At 42.2% G+C, this 18,219-nt stretch overlaps 1 long non-coding RNA gene across 2 annotated transcripts in view; it reads right to left on the reverse strand.

Annotated features, from left to right (window-relative positions):
• Nucleotides 1–9,570: 9,570 nt before the first annotated feature.
• Nucleotides 9,571–18,219, reverse strand: part of LOC121069107 — a 115,916-nt gene continuing 107,267 nt past the window's right edge. For both annotated transcript variants that reach the window (XR_005819263.1, XR_005819264.1), the window contains one exon: nucleotides 9,571–9,760. This is a non-coding gene — a long non-coding RNA (uncharacterized LOC121069107). The remainder of the gene's footprint in view (nucleotides 9,761–18,219) is intronic.

Here is an 18,219-nt window from a genome sequence, read left to right on the forward strand (position 1 = left end):
TATTTAATCAATTTTCCTTTTCAATTAAGGTTCTTATATTTAGTTCTGTAAAAATCCTCTTGGCAGCCTGAAATGTATCCTGTTTAAACAGGAGCTTGTACTCAATCACACTTTTTTTTTTTTTTTGGAATGCTATTCCTATTTCAGCTCTGGACAAAAAAAAAAATATTGAGAAAGCAGAAAACAGGAATAAAGTCATCTTTGTTTCAACTTTTCCTGTCCCTTTTTACTAGGGGAAAAAAAGTATCTAATGAATGAGCAATCCTTATGTGTCACAGGAGAACAGCTAAGTGATCTACAGGCTCGGGGGCCACTGACTGATTTAGAGCTCTTCTAAAGTCTGGATGATGAAGTGATACTACTGAATTAAGTTTGTGAAAAAGGAGAAGATTTTATATGCTTTCAGTAAATATCATTATTTTGTTAAATCACTAATTTATGTAGAGCTTCACAGAGGTTCAGGATACAAAGCTCAAAGCCATTGAAAGTGTCTTTCCTTCTGAAAGTCCAAAGAAGTCAGCATTCAGGGGATGCTTTTCTTACTGCTCCAGCAAGAAAAATAAATAAATAAATAAAAATTAACCAACAAACCAACAACCCAGATGTTGCGAACTAAGCGCTATGCGATTTTTCCTCAGTGGTAGCCACAGTGTCAGGACCTTAGTGTCAAGACATCACTGTGGGAGACATCGGAGAGAGGAGGGGTAAGAAGAGAGACAGGGAGACTACATGGAGCAACTAAGAAGAAAAAGGAGCAAGCTAGAGATGAGGAAAGTAGGTGGACATTCAATGGGCTTTATATGGCATTTCTCTGTGTGGAAATCTTGGGACCGAATTTATTTACAGGGGGCAAGAAAAGTGGACACGTATGCATAACACAATGGGAGAGTGGTGGGATGAGGAGAGTGCAGAAGGGAGCACACTGAGCTGTGTCTGGGCTCTGAGCATTTCTTCCAAACTGCTATATTGTTGAGACTCTTGAGCAATAAAGCAAATTTTCATTCTAATTAAAGATTCAAGGGTTTTAGAACAATCACCAGAAGAAAGAGGAAAAAAAAAGGCAAACCCTCAGAGGACTTGGTAATGAATAACAAAAACTGCTCTTGCGCATTGTCCAAAATGAATGGCATTCAGTGTAATTGCAGAGAGGATTTAATGCCACAGTCCACCGTGGTGTTCTCTCTCTGAGTGGATGTGGGACGGCCCACAACCGACAGCAATACTCAGCCCAGGACAACATCTTCTGGCCAGTGTGTACCATAGATCATGCTTGGTATGCCTGATTGCAGCCATTGGGGTGGCAAATATTGGGATGGGCAGAGGCTGAGGGCAATTAGAAATTGCTTAAAGCTGTTAGAGTGGGCCTTCTTGCGCAATGTGAATCGTATCTCATACTCAGTGCGCTTCTCTGCCAGTGTTGGAGCAGGGTATCAGTCAAGCCTGTAAAGCCACTGCAGCTGGGGAGCGGGTAAATCCTGGGGAGCAGAGGGAAACCGGGTAAGGGAGCTCAAGGATGAAGCACAAGTTGTAGGAGGTGGAGTAGAAGATATGTACACCTATCTAACTTCAGCGGTAGCCACAGATGGGGTAAATCTGCCCAGTGTGCCTGTGTTAGCTAAGTTCAGGGTGGAAAAACTTCTTTAAAGCCATGTGGCAAAATTCCCTGTGTTTACTGCATGTTGAACTCTTTGCAGGGCAGAGCTACGAGGCACAGAGACTGCACCTAAACTCACCCCCGGCTCCTTTCTGGCCCCCACTGCTGGGTCTCCCATCTGCAGGCATTACGCTCAACTCTCGCTGTGAGGTGAGATGAGAAGGCAGCTGCTCAGCAAGCTCAGCTCAGCCTGCAGCTGGCAAGCTGCTGTGGCAGCACAGGCCAGCATCGTGCCATCAAGTGCCACGTGCTGCAGCCTGTGCATGCCAGCCCTGCCCAAAGTGCTTGCAAGCCACGCACAGTTCAGGAGCTCAGATGAGTTTTCTTTGCCCTAGGGGAAAGGGCTCTGGATTAGGACCCAGGAGGTTTACGCTCATTTGTCAGGTTAAGTACAGGCTCCGCATGCAACCTTAAGCGAGGTCTTTAATCTGCTTGAGCCTTGGTATCCTTTGGAAAAGGGTGGTAGTTCTGCCCTAATCCCTAAGGGTTTGGGGAATAAAACTGGTAAATAACAGAGCAGCGCTCTGTTGGGATGCCCAGCAATATCGCCAGCACAGCTCTCCTGGCTGCACCGAGCTCCTTGTCTAACAACCAGGCATAAATCGTGCAGATCTGGGGCATTCACAGTCAGTATTTTCATAAAACAGAATATAAAATCAGAGGGAAGCAGCATCTACAGGGGAATTTTATGCCCCCCGACTAACACACCTTTAAGCATCACTCACTGTTGTGAAGCATTCACTGGGGAACTGTGCTCCCAAATTACATTTAATGTCTAAACTCACTCTGATAGCTCAGGCGCTGCTAGCGCTCGGGTACTATCATTCACTCCGCAAGCACACGTGGAAACTCTGATAAAGATGTAGAAAATGCCAATACCAGAGCAAAGCTGCTTTAGTGGCACTTCCAGAAAGAAAGTTAATACAGACAGAGGGTCCTTTTTTCACCTAACTGCATGTGGGTTGCCTGTTCCTTCTCTGTAAGCTTTGTCTGCCTCCTTTCCAATATGTCCCTTTCACACGTTTTCTGCGTGCAGGTCTGCAGTTTTCCTTCCTGCTGAGCTGCAAACCCGCTGCTGCTTTATTCCCCCGCTCTGCGCGTCCCTGCCCCGGCTTGGAGCACGTCGGCTCCATCCCCTTGCCGATCAGCTGAGGAGCAGATGGAGGATCAGAGGAGTGAGACGGCTGCTTTACGAGCCATACCCACGGCAGCACTGATGGAGCCGACCAAAGGGTGGCCGCAAACTGGGATTTCAAATGCTGCAATATTCAAAGCTGGGATACAGGGGAAGGTCAAAGCCATAGGTCCCGGGGATCTTGTAATTCTGGATTACTCTCCGCTCTCGTCTAAAGTGAAGTTTCTAGTGTTCTTATTCTCAGACAAAAGCTTGGAAATGGGAACTACCAAGGGCTTGAACATCAAAGGGCAAATAAAAGAATCCAGAACTGATTTATTTTTTATTTTTTTAAATCTCATGATCTTGCCATCAAACTCACATTATGTTGGAGGGTAGCTCAAAATTTTTGAGGATGAAAGTCTGGCAGGACTACAGATGCCTCAAAATCATAACGAATTGAGGCCACATTCAGCTTTTGAGAAGGCTGCTCTCTTTCAACTGAGACAATACCAGGGTTATGCAGAACAGTCGGGTGCTCCCCACATACCCTTCCACTGGGGAGCATTGCTATCCCTGGCCATCTCTGGCCCAGATATTTTCTCTTTTCCTCCTGATTAAAGAGGAAGGATGTATTTTAAGTCCAAAGTGGCTGCCACATCGCCTGTGAAGGTGGTGAATACTGTAGGCTCATGCAAATGCCAACAGATCTCCCAGGCTTGCCTTCAGGGCTGGCACAGCTCCTTAAAGGGACACAAGTCCCTCGTACTTGCAAACATATGTTGAATGCAGTTAAGGCATATGGAGCTAATTACATAAATAAACAACTCAACCCATGATGATTCTAAATAATGCAAAACATAAAGAGACAAAACACTAATGTTCTAACTAATGAAAATAGATTCTTAGGGTGATTAATTTACAATAAAGAGAAGCTGCGTATGTCAAAAATGGTACGTCATCATATGATTTAATATAATTAGTTGCAGCTGCATTGCTCTTGAAGTTCTTTAACAATGATATTGTTCACCTCCTTGTGCATCTGTACCGCAGTATTAAAAGGGAAGAAGACTGCGCAGCAGAGCCAGCAAACACTTGCGAGAAAAATATTTTTAAAGCGTCTCTTGATAAATATTTACTAACCTTTGGGATTTTTGAACGCTTGAGGTTGTGTCAGGAAAGAAGTATATGCTGATATCCTCAAAAACAACACAAGTGGTCAACAGTCTCTGCACAAAAGGGAATAGCTCAATACAATAGGCCACTGTTGCTGTGACTCTCAGCATTGTTTACCTCTCACAGAGCTTCCAAGTACAAACCACTTCAAACAAACTACAGCAAGACTTTAAACTGAATCCACCCAACAGGTTAATAAAACAAATATTGATTGGGTTTGAGAGTCATTACAGTAAACAAACCTTTGGGGATTAAAAGGGCTCCTTTGTTCAAGCAATATTGTCCAGAGCCTTCAAGCAACATATTACAAGCTCAGCTTAAATCCTCAGGCAATATTTTACAGTGTTTGCCCTCAAATCTGCCTTTATTTGTAGCATGTGTATAAATACAGATACATGAAGAGATATGGGCAAGTATTTCATGCATGCAAAGGAAAGAAATGATGCCAAACTCAAAAACATGCTGGAAATTCTGACAAGACCAAAAAAAATTTAAGTGTATATAATGATTTATACAGCTAAACCATGTTCTAAAAACTGCAACTTGGAGACACTTTTAGCTTTACTGCTCTAAAATCCCAACCTCTGCAATGCAGACAAAAATCACATGAGCACACCTAATGCCCTTTCCCAAGGTCTCCCGTAAGCGTCTGAGGTGCTAGGAAAGGATCTTGACATGGTCCAGCACAGAGAAGCAACCCAGATGCTTAAGAGCAAAGGCAGAAACAGAGAGAATGCAGTTACACATAAAAATTTGCAGAGAATCATTGCCCCAGGTTCAAACTGGTCTGGACAGCTCAGACCTGGATGCCTGGTTACTTGACAGGGAGTAAAGACATCTAAATAGCTTTAGATCCTCACCCCACTTTCAAAAGTGACTTAGGTTCCTAGAAACCTTTGTCAACAGATGGCCTAGAGCTGAAGGAGTGACCAGGAGGTCCTACTCTGCCACCTTCTGTAAATGCTTCAAGATGTGGACCGAGAATGCCAAGCCAGTCATGCAGATTTAGGTATGTACCTTCCAAAAGTAACAGATCCACCACGTGGCTTTGAAACTCTCATCCACCATCATACAGGACTTATTCCGGTAAGTAACGGGGCAGGCTAGAAATTCAAACATAACCCGCCATGCATGTTTGCTTTTTTCTTTTTTTTTTCCTTGTAAATTTTACTTCCCTCTCTAAATCCAAAACACACATTAGAAATTGAAGGGCACGAAGGGCACCAGTCCACAGGTTTCAGTAACATCATTCTAGCCTAGTGATGCCAAATCAGGGAACAGTTTGTATTTGTCACAGAAGTGTGAAAATCCAGGGAACAGTAAAGAGTGAAAATCCTGTCAGAACTTAAGGAAGATATTCAATATTCACACATAACCAGGTGAGCTCAGTAATTCTGACAATTCCTGCAAGCCTGTTTCAGCCATTGGACCATGGTACATTTGGGTTAATATGATAATGCAGAGAGAAATGGGGAAAAAAAAAAAAAAAAAAAGCAGATAAATATCAGTAGAAGGTGATTCTCTAGACATTTGGGCAAACCATGGTGCAAGAGCTTTAAGAGGCATTCAGTGCTTCTCATTATTTCCATACATAAATCAATTAAATACTCATTTATTCTGTTCCTGGCCACGTAAAGCATGTCATGCTAAATACATGAGGCCGGAGCAGAAAGCTGGCCACTAGGCAGGACTGCAAGGTGGGTAGGAACCTCCTTGCACTCTGGATATCTTCTTGGCCATCCAAAGAGAACCACTCTGCCTTTTTGGTAGTAATTCACAATATTTGTGTAATTCTCAGGGGAGGATTCTCAGCAGAGCCCAGCCGGTGAGGGAGACTGGTGTAGCACTACAGTGAGTCACTGTAACACGAGGCTGTGTATCTAAGTGACAGCGCAGGGTATTGAGAAATTACTCTATAATTGAATGAAAGTGCAATGCATATCCAGTGCTCAGCATCTGCCTTAGCTTAAGGGCACAGCATTCTGCACATCTTGTAAAATCAGGTGGTTGATCTGATAAGGTACTCCCCATCGCTGGGGCTCTGCCTATCTGAGGACAGGATCAAACCCTGTGAGCTTTGCTCAGAGTATCTCACTCACAGCTAGACTTCTTTGCTGGCAGAGTTATGCAATCTTAGCTTCTATCTTATCACCAGTAGCGCAACAGTCAGACTTCAGCGCTTGTCTCGCAGGTACCCACTTTATTCTCATGGCTGGGTAGCAGCATTAGACACACAGCCTTCAAGTGAAAGAACAACAGGGAGGGAACGAGCGATAAGGAGTAGAAAGAGCTTGCCGAGTTAGCACCTGCACAGCAGACTTACGCCGAAGCTCACTTCATTGATGTGGAGCATTTCTTGCATCTGGAGTGTAATGATTAAGAGCATAAAGTGCATGTTCTACCACACTGAATGCCAGGAGTAACTGTCATGTTCACTCATGCTACACTACTGAGAAGATAATACGGGCTATTAATTAGGCTTGGGAAGGACAAAACGTGTTTGCAGAGATCACGCAAAGCATCAATGAAAGGCAGAGAGCAAATTTATGAAATGGAGAGTGTTATTATATATCCTTATTGATACTGTGAGAGGATCAGTTAAAAGCTCCATCTTTTTAAAATTGAGACAGGAGCTTCTTGACCAAGTCTGTATCTATGTCCAAACATGAACGTGTACACTGAGGCTTTCACAGCCTTTGGCACTCAAACTCCCTTTGGTTGTGGTTATTATAAAGTTCTTTGTCCTTTGTCATGGTGTTGAGAAAATGAATAGGGACTACATTGGGCTTCTGAATCATTCACTGTGCTCGCTGATGGCTAGCAATAGCTGAACTGCCCCTAGGTGAGCAGAGGGAGCCCCCTCGTCTTGCCCCACACCATTGCCACATACCATCTCCAGGCACGTGGCCCATCTAAGGTGGATCCTTAGAAATCCCACATTCCTTCCCACTACTACTCTAAAGTATTATTATTTTAGAGTAATAAAACTAATAAAAAACAAAGTAATACCCTAATGCAAATCCTTTGTGCTGTCTCTGATTGCCTGTAACTGAAACTGTGGGTGCAGTTGTACAACACCTCACACATTTTTAGAAAACATTTTTAGAAACACATTTTTAGAAATACTACAGTAGTTTAAAAACAGAAACATATTTGCATAAGCAGACAACACTAAGGGACCAGGCCTACCTGCTGCTATACATAATGCTTCTCTTTCAGTTTCCAGGCACTGGTTGCAGAGGGGATTGCCAAGGGACAACCTAAACCAAGGGCTCTCTAATAGAACTGAGCTTTGTGGCCCTGATTTTTCAAAAGCGTGACAAACCACTGAAAAACAAAGCTAAACTTAAGATAAGATAATGCACTCCTGAGATAACATTTGCAGCCTGCCTGCAGTTCTGGGAACCAAACACCAGTCTAGACCCATGCGTATCCACAACAAACTGGTAGCCAGAGGAACTGAAAAGCTCCAAAATAAAATACAAGGTTGCCTATCAATAACAGAAAGCAATGCATTGCACATAAATTTAGGATTTTTTTTTTTCCTTAGACATAGGCATAAATAAATCTTTATTTTTGATCAGATATGGAACTAAAGGGATTAAAAGAATCAGACAAGTGATTTGTAATTGGTCTCCAGACTGTACCTCTTCCTCTAGTAAAGTGCATGCAAGTGAATAAAACTGCATGGATGGACTTTATTAGCTGCAGCTTTCCTTCCTGACTCTGGGATTAGAGGAATACTTTAACCCTGACACATTATATACTTACACTCACAAAGATCCACTTCTCCTTTCTTTTTCATTTGTCTGGTTCTGGCACATAATTTTCTAAATTAGAAGAGGGTAGTGTTCTCTCTTAAAAAGAAAAGGAATTCTGACTTATCGTTGTTAGCCAGAACATGGAGAAAATCAAGATGGTTTATTATTAATGCATCCTAGAAGTCTATTGCAGATGGCAAAAAATATGGTAAAAAGAGAGGTTTGTATAAATAAGGCTCTTGAAATAATGCATTAGGTTGTCCTTTAAATATATTCATGCAAAAACAGAAGTGTGGTTTTATTGTTAAATTGCAATGTAAAGCCAAGTATGCAAACACATTACTTACATATTTGTGAGAAATGCTATTTCTTCGAAACTTCCTTTATGCTATAGAAGTTTGCGATGACATTTTCAAAAGTACAGCACTGCTGCTCTGGCTCTGCTCAGAGTGAATACTGTCACCGTTGCCTTTCCTGAAGGCAGAATTGGGCCATTTTGGAGTATTTGTGAAAAGTCTGTAGCTGGTGAGAAAACGGCTATGCACATCTACTGGCACACCTACCTTCCACACATGGAAGGGAAAGTGTCCACAGAAATGTTTATTCAGAGGGCTGGGGAAAAATGAAAGTGCAAGGAAGATTTTGCATGTTTGTGTGTGGAGTGGGGTGGTATTTAGCAAAACACTTGAAAGTTAATTGCAAAATAAAAGAATATCCCTCAAAGGTACACGCTTCCTCAGCACACCGATTTATTATAATTACAGAGTTTACCCTTACCTTTTTTCTTTATCCAGCCACATATTTGAGTTGCTTTAGATTAAAGTATATGTCTTGTTAATTATGGCATTTAGTTCTCAAATTGTAATTGGTGTCTGGTGCTAAGCTCCTATAACTCTTCTTGTCACTGTTTCAAGGGGGCCTGTTTAATTTGCCTGAGGTAAACTAAAATGGAAAGTACCGTCGTATTTGAGTAATGTGAGATATTTCTTGTGGCTTTAATGATTAAATATTGTACTGCTTATGAGGAGTATGGTTGAGGGGGGTAACAATGGGTAGTCCTACCTGCCAAGAGCTAACCAAGGTAGATGCTGAGATCCCCTAATAATTTCAAGGGGTTTTATTACATCCTTTAAGCCGATGAAAATAATACCACTTAGAATAAACAAACGCCAATAGACGCTGGCTAAAAATCATTATAGTGAGCTGCTGAGAACTTTCATGACATGTTTTCCTTTAAAAAAAAATCTGAAAGGAGTGTGGGAAACAGAAACTTTTACCCCACCTAATCACAGCTTCATCCTACCGCTTGGGAAATGCATCAGGGACAAAAACTTAAGAAACGGCTTTGTGGGTATTTGGGAGGAGAGCACCTGACAGCCGTCAGTTGCAGGCTAGAACGGACTTTCATATCCTGTTGTAAAAAGAAGTAAAACCACACTACCCAAAACTAATGCAGGCAAGCTTCCCCAAGACTTTTCTTCAGGTGCTTTAGGTATTGTCTGGTGACTCCTCTTTCAGGTCAAGATAAATTGATATCTTCAAATTCGACTCCGAAGCAGTATTTCAGCATCAGCCAGATTTGCAAGGCACTTAAGTAAAGAAACTTCTATTTTTTTTCTCCCAGTGGTAATTTACCTCAATAAGCATTTTCTCCCACAATTTTCCATTACATTAAACAATTAGCCTGTTTTGTAGCTTTGAGGGCCTACTCTTTCTGCATAAATAATGTGTGATTTTTTTGCTCCTATTTCCTCTGTCATTGCCCACACTTTTTTTTTTCCTACTTATCAATATGGAGAGATGGTTAGACAGTCTAGACAGTAAGTAGTCAGTCCTGTGTTTTTCCCAAAGAAATATATACCTGGGAGGTGCTGCACTCCAGCTGTGTTTTCACACTAGCTTTTCCTTCTGTTAATGGATCTTCTTTCACTGTTAACTAGATTGGTGGTCACAAGTTTGCTGGAGAGTTGTCCTGTGCCAGGCAAGGACCAATCCACTTCATCTCACACTTCCATACAGAGGTTTTCCTGCTTTTACTCCATCCCAGTTTTGTGACTGAAAGAAAGTGAGAGAAGTCCACATTAGGTCCATTATTAATTCACAGAAATGCTGAACATGGAAGGTCTCTCCTCTCCTTTGGGTCTCCCTTTGGAAGGTGAGAGGTTAAAATCTATCCTCCTAGCCTTTGGCTCTTGTTGGCAAAGATCGATGTGACAAATTATCTCTAAATGTTTCTACTCAGAAAGAGGTTTCCAACAGGCATTTCAAGCAGGCTCACACTTGAATTGCTCTAGTTTCAAAGAAGCAATAATCAATTCTTTGGTGCACAGTCCCCTCAGGTGAAGATATATGCTTTGTATGCATCATAAGAGCACCTAAGCTTTGTGTGGCATTAATCCCTATCTGTCTGAGATGCCATTTTTCTTGTTTATTCCAAAGGGAAAAAAAAATCATATTGTTTCCTGTTCCTTCCCCTCTTTCTTCAACTAGCCAGTGGAATGCAGGAGAGCCATTTGACCACTGTGGTAATTCATTGTAATGACAACAAAGAACTTATATTTGCTTGCTGCTTCAAGTCTGTGCAATCTTTTCCACAATGTGCCATCAAGTTTCTGCTAATCAGCACTGGATCCTGCTGGCGAATACAGAAAAGCAGCAAGACTTCTCGAGCCACTGAGAGGTGAAGAGAGTGTTCAACCAGCAAGCACTTGCAATAAAACCTCTGCTGCTGCAGGATACAAATGAACATAGTCTCCTGCACGATGAGATGACAACTCTGGGACTGGCTGAGGAATTCAAGCCTTATCGTGGGATTCTTATGCATGACTTTTATATTATCTTGAAGCCAACTAGATAGACTGTCCCAATCAGAAACAAACTATGCCCTTTGTAGTTCTGTGGGACTAAGAAATTTGTCATCATAGCAGTGCTCATATTTCCTGCTTTGCCTCACATTCAGAAATTGTGAAATTGTAGGCTTGCTGAAGGCACATTTCTTGTCTACTACACCATTAGTCATTGTCCACAAAATTCAATTTTACAAGCAAATTCAGCAAGCTAACAAGGTTGTTGTCACCTGTGTTGACTGTTGGACTGCACCACATATCTGAACAATGCAACTTCAGCAGCGTGCTGAGAATTTGCCTCTTCTGGAGATGGAAAGGTGAACATTTTGTGCATCTCCTTCCTGAGGAGAACTTACTTTGGAGTCACCCAAGAAAAGGCCTTTTGCACTGAATGAGGGCAAACACATATAAAGGAAATTCATATTTTGGAAATCTCTATGAGCACACTTTGTCATGATAGTTGTCACTGAGAATCTTGCTGGAACTTTGGGAACACAGCCACATCCATATCATCAGCCAAGACCGATCACCCAACTCTCTGCTCAGGCTGGGAAGGACATCTGTGATAGTCTTTATTTAGCTAGACACTCATTCCAGGACAGTCAGAATCACTTCTGGAAAGAAAAAGAACCTAGGGAAACACAGAAGTCTGCTGAGCCAAGGGCAGCAATCATTCTTATTTTCTTCAACAAGAAGATGAGGAGAGATGTCCACAGCAGTGACATACAATGAAAAAGCTTTCACTATGGTTCTGTTCAAAGGCAAATTCCTCCAGCAAGAGCCTCCTCACAGTCAAGAGCCCCTGAGAAAGAACATTAATTCCCTGAAGCACTTTTTGAAAACGGGGACTTTAGCAAGGAGGACTAGCATTGTTCCACTGGGATATCTTGTCTGAGCTAGTCAATAAATAACATCTCTTCCCCTTCAGCCAAACATTGACAAAGAACTCGAGCATCTCACTGGCAAAGAAGCCCCAGGGCAGGCCTCACAAAGAACATGTTCCACCAGTTGTACCAGGATAAAAGCCAAATGGTGTCATGCAACATGTGGTGATCATAAGTGCACTGGTACCAATCCTGAGCATACCTCATATCAATACTTGCTGACAATCAACCATGCAGTGCAGTGTTACTGCTGAAGGAAAACCTTTCATGAAATTAGACCTTACCCAATCATACAAATAGCTGATCATTGATAAGGACATCAGATGATGTTATTTAGGGAGAACAGGTAATGCTAACCACTTTCTGTGGTCCCTTCTTACCCCTCCAGGAACTGCAGTTGTCTCAGTGCTAGAGGATGTATCCTTGCCTGTTCCTTTTAATATCTGTTTACAAACCTCTTGTCTGTGAATTTGTCTAATCACTTTTTGAACCTGCTGACACTGTCTGCCTCCAAAACATTCTGGGTCAGAAAGGCCAAAAGGTAATTACTTGCCTTATCAAGGATTATTTTATGTGTTTTAAATGACCTCCTACTAGTTATACAAAGTGCCTCCTAGTTCTAGAATTACAGCTTTTGCTGAATACCAGTTCATTATTCAGTTTATTTATCACCTTCATGTGATACATACTGCATTTATGTCTCCTTTTAGTCTTTTTGTTTCCAAACTGAAAGAGTCTCAGCATTTTTAATCTCTCCTTGTATTACAACAGCTCTCTTGCCTTGATCCTTTTATTTATCCTTTTCTGGGCATTTTCTAACTCTGCTGTATGTTTCTTCAGATGCAGAGACCAGAGCTGTGCCTAGCTCTCAGGTTGAGGATGCACCAGTTTTACATATGGGCAACACAACATCTTCAGTCATGGTGGGCTGATGGTGAGCTGATGTCCACCATTTTGCTGGCTTTTTGTCTTCTTCAGCACATGAACCAAGAATTTCAAGGAATCACTGGTGATGAATTCAGGATTTCCTTTTTGAGTGATAACTTCCATTTCAGAGTTCAGCACACAGTAGCGCTGGTTAAGACCACATTCTCCTAGATACATTACCTCACATTTACCTAAGCTGAAGCTCATCTGCCACCTTTTTGTTCATTCAGTTTTACCAGGTTCTTTGGATGCTGCTTGCTATTGGTGTAGCATCTGATTTCCCAGAACTTCTTATTCCAAAATTAAGAGATTTCAGTCCCTGCTCTGTCACTGATGAAGATTAGGAATCAAACTGGTCCAAGTACTGAACCAAAACAGAGGCTACTGACAACTTTTTTCCATCATAAAAAGTAGCCAATAAGTGACTCTTTTTTTGCTAACCCTTAATCAACTTTAGGTTTGTAAATGAACCTTTCCTCAAATCCCACAGTAATTTTATGTCATTAATAAACTCTGGTGTTGTCCACGTGAGATTTGCATAGGCCACAAGTCACTTCTGTGATTATCTTATAATGTGCCTTGTTACATCCATATGAATGCAGAAGTGAAATATTTTACTAAATCTTATCATTTTTGCAAGCCAGTAAAATCATCCAGTACTGAGCAAATTGCCACTGTAGATGTGAGTCCAGACTGTGCTACTTCATCCTCATTGCAACCTTTGCTGCTGGAATATTTCCTACGTTTGTCCATTCACATGGACTGGGTAGCAAAGCAGACTGACAAGTCAACGCTGCCCTGAGCTTCCAAACGAAGATAGAGGAGGATAACCAGCCAAGAAATCGTCCAAGAAGTTCAATCCATGTTTAACATGACAAAATGAGCTGCCTACTCATATGGCATGAGGACACCATCCTGTTATTCTCAAAAGAACTTGTTGACGCTTTTGCTATCCTAATACATCTTGTCCAAGAAACATGCATGGAAGTGCAGGTATGATATTATATCTGATGGCCCAGAACTAACATCAGATGAGAAAGTTCTAAAGGAGCTTTCAGCTTGCCAAGCTCCTTGACATAACCAAAAGCTCCTATATATATATATATATATATTTATATTTTTTTTTAATGAAGTGTCCAGGAAACCCTGATCTAAATCCTATTCCGACTTCACTGATTCATTTATGGAAATTGCTTTAAAGATTTATCTAGGCAAGGCTTGAGGTGATTTTGCTCTCCTCACTAACAGCTAGTGTAACTGCTTCTGCTCTTTCTCAACTCTGAAACTTAACAGATTTTTGGATACTGTCACATCTGACCCTAGGATCTCCTTTTAACTCTGGTGATTTTAAGAGCTTCACCAAAAGCACACTAATTTGAGCTGTCACTATCATGCTGTGCTGTCTCCAAGCACATGGTCTGGTTGAATGTAAGGTGCAACCAGCCAAAGATTTAATCCTTTCAAGCTGTTATTAAGGGAGACTGGCTGATGAGGCTTGCGGGGTTCCTCATTGTTCTGCATGTCACTCCTCATCTGACTACTGAAGACAGCCCCCTGAAGCTGTCCCATGGGACAAGTTATCAAACCATGCCTTACTCGTTGCAACCCCAATCTATCCGAAGGATTACAATACAAGCAGGAACAGGTTTTGGCTTCATCTCTGACATCATCTACCTGGCATTCCTTTGCACTCTGAGAGAGTATTTGCTCAAAGCTACGGAGCTGTGCCAAAGGCAGCCCCCTTTGTTATCAGGGCCACCACACTTGACTTGTTCGAAGTCCAGATTGCCAAAGGACAAGCTGGAACTGCTGTGTCAACCAGACAACAAGACACTTGTCTTTCAGCTCTTCAGAGGCCTCTCCCCAGAGCACAGGACTACTACTGCATTCACAACCTGACAGCCCAAGCTTAGCAAAGTCTTTACCCAAGGGTGTGATATTCCTTTCTTGCCCAGACCTCACCACTCCTAAGAGGAAAGAGAGGGGACCACAGAGGAGTTAAACTTGTTTCCTTTAGATGGATAATTATATCATTTAAAACACGCACAAGAGGGTTTCATGCAGTCCAAACACCCACCTACTAGAGGTAGTGTTATATGTGGGGGATGCTGTTCCTTGTTTGTGCAAAGAGAATTCATGCCCTGACCTGTTCCACTACTTCTCCATTCAACCAGAAAGATCCAAGGGGTGGGGGTGTTGTTTGTGATATTGTTTTGCTCATATTGCTGAGCAGCTACATTCACATACCCCAGGCTGCTCCTAGTTTGTGTGTTCTGCCCCTCAAACACAACAGAGTGCATGAAGGAATCCGCTGGCTCGTACACATGCAGAAAGCTGTTTTAGGGACAGCTTCTCTTTGCTTTACCCATGAATGACTTCTTAGTGGGATTATTCCACATGAATAAGGAAGGGTTATCTGGTCTGTAAGACCTGCTTTCATTTGAGTCTTGCAAGGGAAACAGTGGAAACTCTATTGTTGAATCACATAAAACTAGAACAGACAAGTTGCTACGGACAAGACCACGCCATTTAGACACAACCTTCTGGTGGGAATCATGTAGAAGTCCCTCCTGCTAGAGGCATTTTCCCTTCTAAGGCCTCACATTTACTAATCCACCCCTTAAAATGATAAACGCATTGTCCCTGTCTCCTTGTGCAGTTGGAGGAAGACAGTCTTCTTGCTGCTTCTCACCCCTCTTGGAGCACGGTGCTTATTGTGTGGAGCAGGCAGGGAATAGCTCCACACAGAAGGACCAAGGAGCTCTGCAAGGGGAAGATGTTTCTGGTTCATTCCTATCCTTTCCAGATAACCATGTATAAGAGAGGGAGAAGTGAGCCCTATTAAAAAAAAAAAAAAAAAAGTCCGTCCTGTGCTCCTGCAGAAGGCATGGAGGCTGGGTGATGTGCAGAGCACTTGTTTTCCCAGCGCTAAGTCAGAAAACACGAGCTTCAGCCGGCTGTCTAGCATTCTAACACTCTTGGCTTTAGTTCTGCCTCTTTTCTCCTATTACTGGCTTTTGCAGTTTCAAAGACAGCTTATCAGGCAGCATCTATTTTCTTTCTGAATGTGTCATAATCTTCTTAAATTAACCACCTCAGTTTCAAGGATCAATCATGCATTCACCATGTACACAGACTTTGCTTTTCCAATGACTAATCGCAGGCCGTGTGCCCCCTAAACACTTACTAACATATAATTTATGTACCTTAAACTGGAAACACACGCAGAACTGTGCACGATACTTGTCCATACACTGATGCAAACACTTTTCCCTGGGCTTGTGGTAATTTGTAGCACGACGGCTTCAAAGCCAAGAAGCAGAAGAGTTGTTCTCCCCAGCAGCCTTGTGGATCTGACAGACAGCCTACGGAGAGCAGTTTAGAGCAGCAGCTACAGCAAGGAGTTAAAAATCATTAAGCTCATACTAAAACCCTAGCTGAAGGGCTGGTGCACTGTTTGGGTTTGAATTAGTCACTTGACCTCTGTTTGTTTTATTCATCCCAGCTGGAGAACTGGGCATAAAAACAGACCCTTGCCGCAAATCTATAGCAGATTAAAGGAGGGAAAACAGAGCGCACTAAGAGGAAGAACAAAATGCATCCCACAATATTTTCATCAGCATAACAGCTGTGGGATGCAGGTAGAGTTTTAAAAATGTCTCTCTGACTTAGGATGCAGTTTCTCAAGCCACAGGGTTACTGCAGATACCAGACCAACATACACAAGGCAATGACACGCGGAGGTACTGGATATTCCACCCTAGCTTCCTGGCTTATGCTGCATTCAAACCCGAATCCCAACCTTGTTAATGCAGGTCCAGGTGCACCAGAGCCTAAGAAGCTAGGGTTAAATGTCCAGCTTTGCCAGATATATCCACTTTTTTGATCCTGGAAATTTGATCAAGGTGGAATTTGAGAACTTTTGGAGATTCGTCTAGATTTCCTACAGCCCCCTCAGGGCAACAGACCTCCTCTGGTACCTTTTGCATACAGGTACCGTTCCCACAGAGCCACTGCCAAAGCTGTTTCTGGATCTAACTGGGTTTACTGTGAACAAGGGGGACCCATGCCTTGCTTAGCAAATTTGGCTACATCTGGTTTATCATGTGTGCACTCCTCCATGTACTTCAGCTGTGACGTATGTGAGCCACAGCCAGAGACTCTTCAGTCGTGAGAACTTGAGGCTTATTAGCTCAGACTCAGTAGACATAGCTATGGTAAAATATGACCTCCAGAGCCAGATGTGGTCTCACTGTGCTATGCACTGTCCTGCTTCCACTTAGCTTGTATCCAGTCAGCTGGAGTATTCTACACCTAAGACGCACGTGTCTGCCTGAGGACAAAGTCACATTTGCAAGAGTTACTTCAAAGCTGTAGAAATTTCTCTCCGCTGACTGCTGACCTTTGGATAACCAAAATAATATCCCAAATCCTTTCTAGATAGTTGGCTTCGTCTGCAGAAACGTTAAGAGATTTGTTTTGAAATCTGGAAAGTTTTATCAGCTGATGAGCATGAACAGTGTAAGATCACAAACGATACACAAATGTACTGAAGTAGTAGGACAGCCAGAAAAACTCTACTCAGAAGCAAGAGCCAATGATGTAGAGGAGGTTTAGAGTAATTTGTGTGATGCAGCGTGTATGCACTTTTCATGTACACAAGAAGGTGAGTTTACCCTCATTTTTTTGTTTGCCTGCTATCTCCCTGTTTGGCCAGCACACCCACCCACCTGTTTCTCTGCGTGTAGTATTGCAGTAGTACCCAGCAGTGACTGAAAACTCCAGAAGCCCGATAGCCTTTTTAAAGTTTGCAAGCCTTCTACAGCAAGGACATGCACGTCCCAGCAGCCTGTCCTGGGGTTTTCCTTTTGCTCAGAGCAGTCAGATGAATTAAAATACACAAATACATAAATACATAAATAAATAGCAGGACTTAAACAAATATTCTGTGTAACCATTACTGGGACATGTCATCACAGTTAACTCTAAATAAACTTAGGTCTCATTGACCTCAGGATCTCAGGAGTCGACGATGCATTGGCACTGCTTACAACCGAACACTTGCTAATGCTCAGGAAGTAAAACCCATCTCAGTGCAATGGATCAGTGCACGGCCCGAGTGTCATTCAGATTCCTCTGGAAGCCTACCCAGAAGGCTGTCATGGAAATTCAGCCTAAGCTGATGCCCTGCACAAGAGAGTGTATCAACAGCACTACCCGTAACAAAGACAGATAAAAACAAACTGGAAGGCAGATATCAACTAAGGTCTCTGGGGCTGGCAATGGGTTTTTCTGTTTCTTTTGCAACAAAATACAATGCCCTGATCCTGGCAAGGACCACATGGTGCTACAGCACTATAATACATATTACTAACAACATCAAAATCCTTTGTCTAAGAAAAAACAAGTATGGAATTCTTACTCATAAGCACGCAATAAAATTTTAAAGTTATAGCATAATAAAGTTATAGCAAGTCCTAACTGTTGAAAACTCCCTTTTATATTTAATGCAAAATAATTTTCTTATTACGTATGATGAAATTCAGGTAATCTGAGAAACCCAGAAAGGGATTCTTGAATTTCTCTCCCTCAGGCTACTCATAAACAAAATGATGTACAACTTTGGAAACTTTATTTTAGAGTCATTATAGACCTGAATTTTTAAGAGCTGTTCAGAGGCAAATTCCAGCTGAAAATTTAGAAGCCTTCTTTTTGGCAAACTTTGTTTCAGAAGCTCTTCTTTCGACCACAGCTTAACCTATCCAGATATACAGCAATCTGCCAGGAACTGCCTCTTGATCCTTTACCTGGCTTTTGGCAATTTAACCTATGAGAGGACAGAAATAGAGTAAGACTA

Source organism: Cygnus olor, chromosome 4 (genome assembly GCF_009769625.2).
Source record: "Cygnus olor isolate bCygOlo1 chromosome 4, bCygOlo1.pri.v2, whole genome shotgun sequence".
Taxonomy (NCBI): Eukaryota; Metazoa; Chordata; class Aves; order Anseriformes; family Anatidae; genus Cygnus; species Cygnus olor.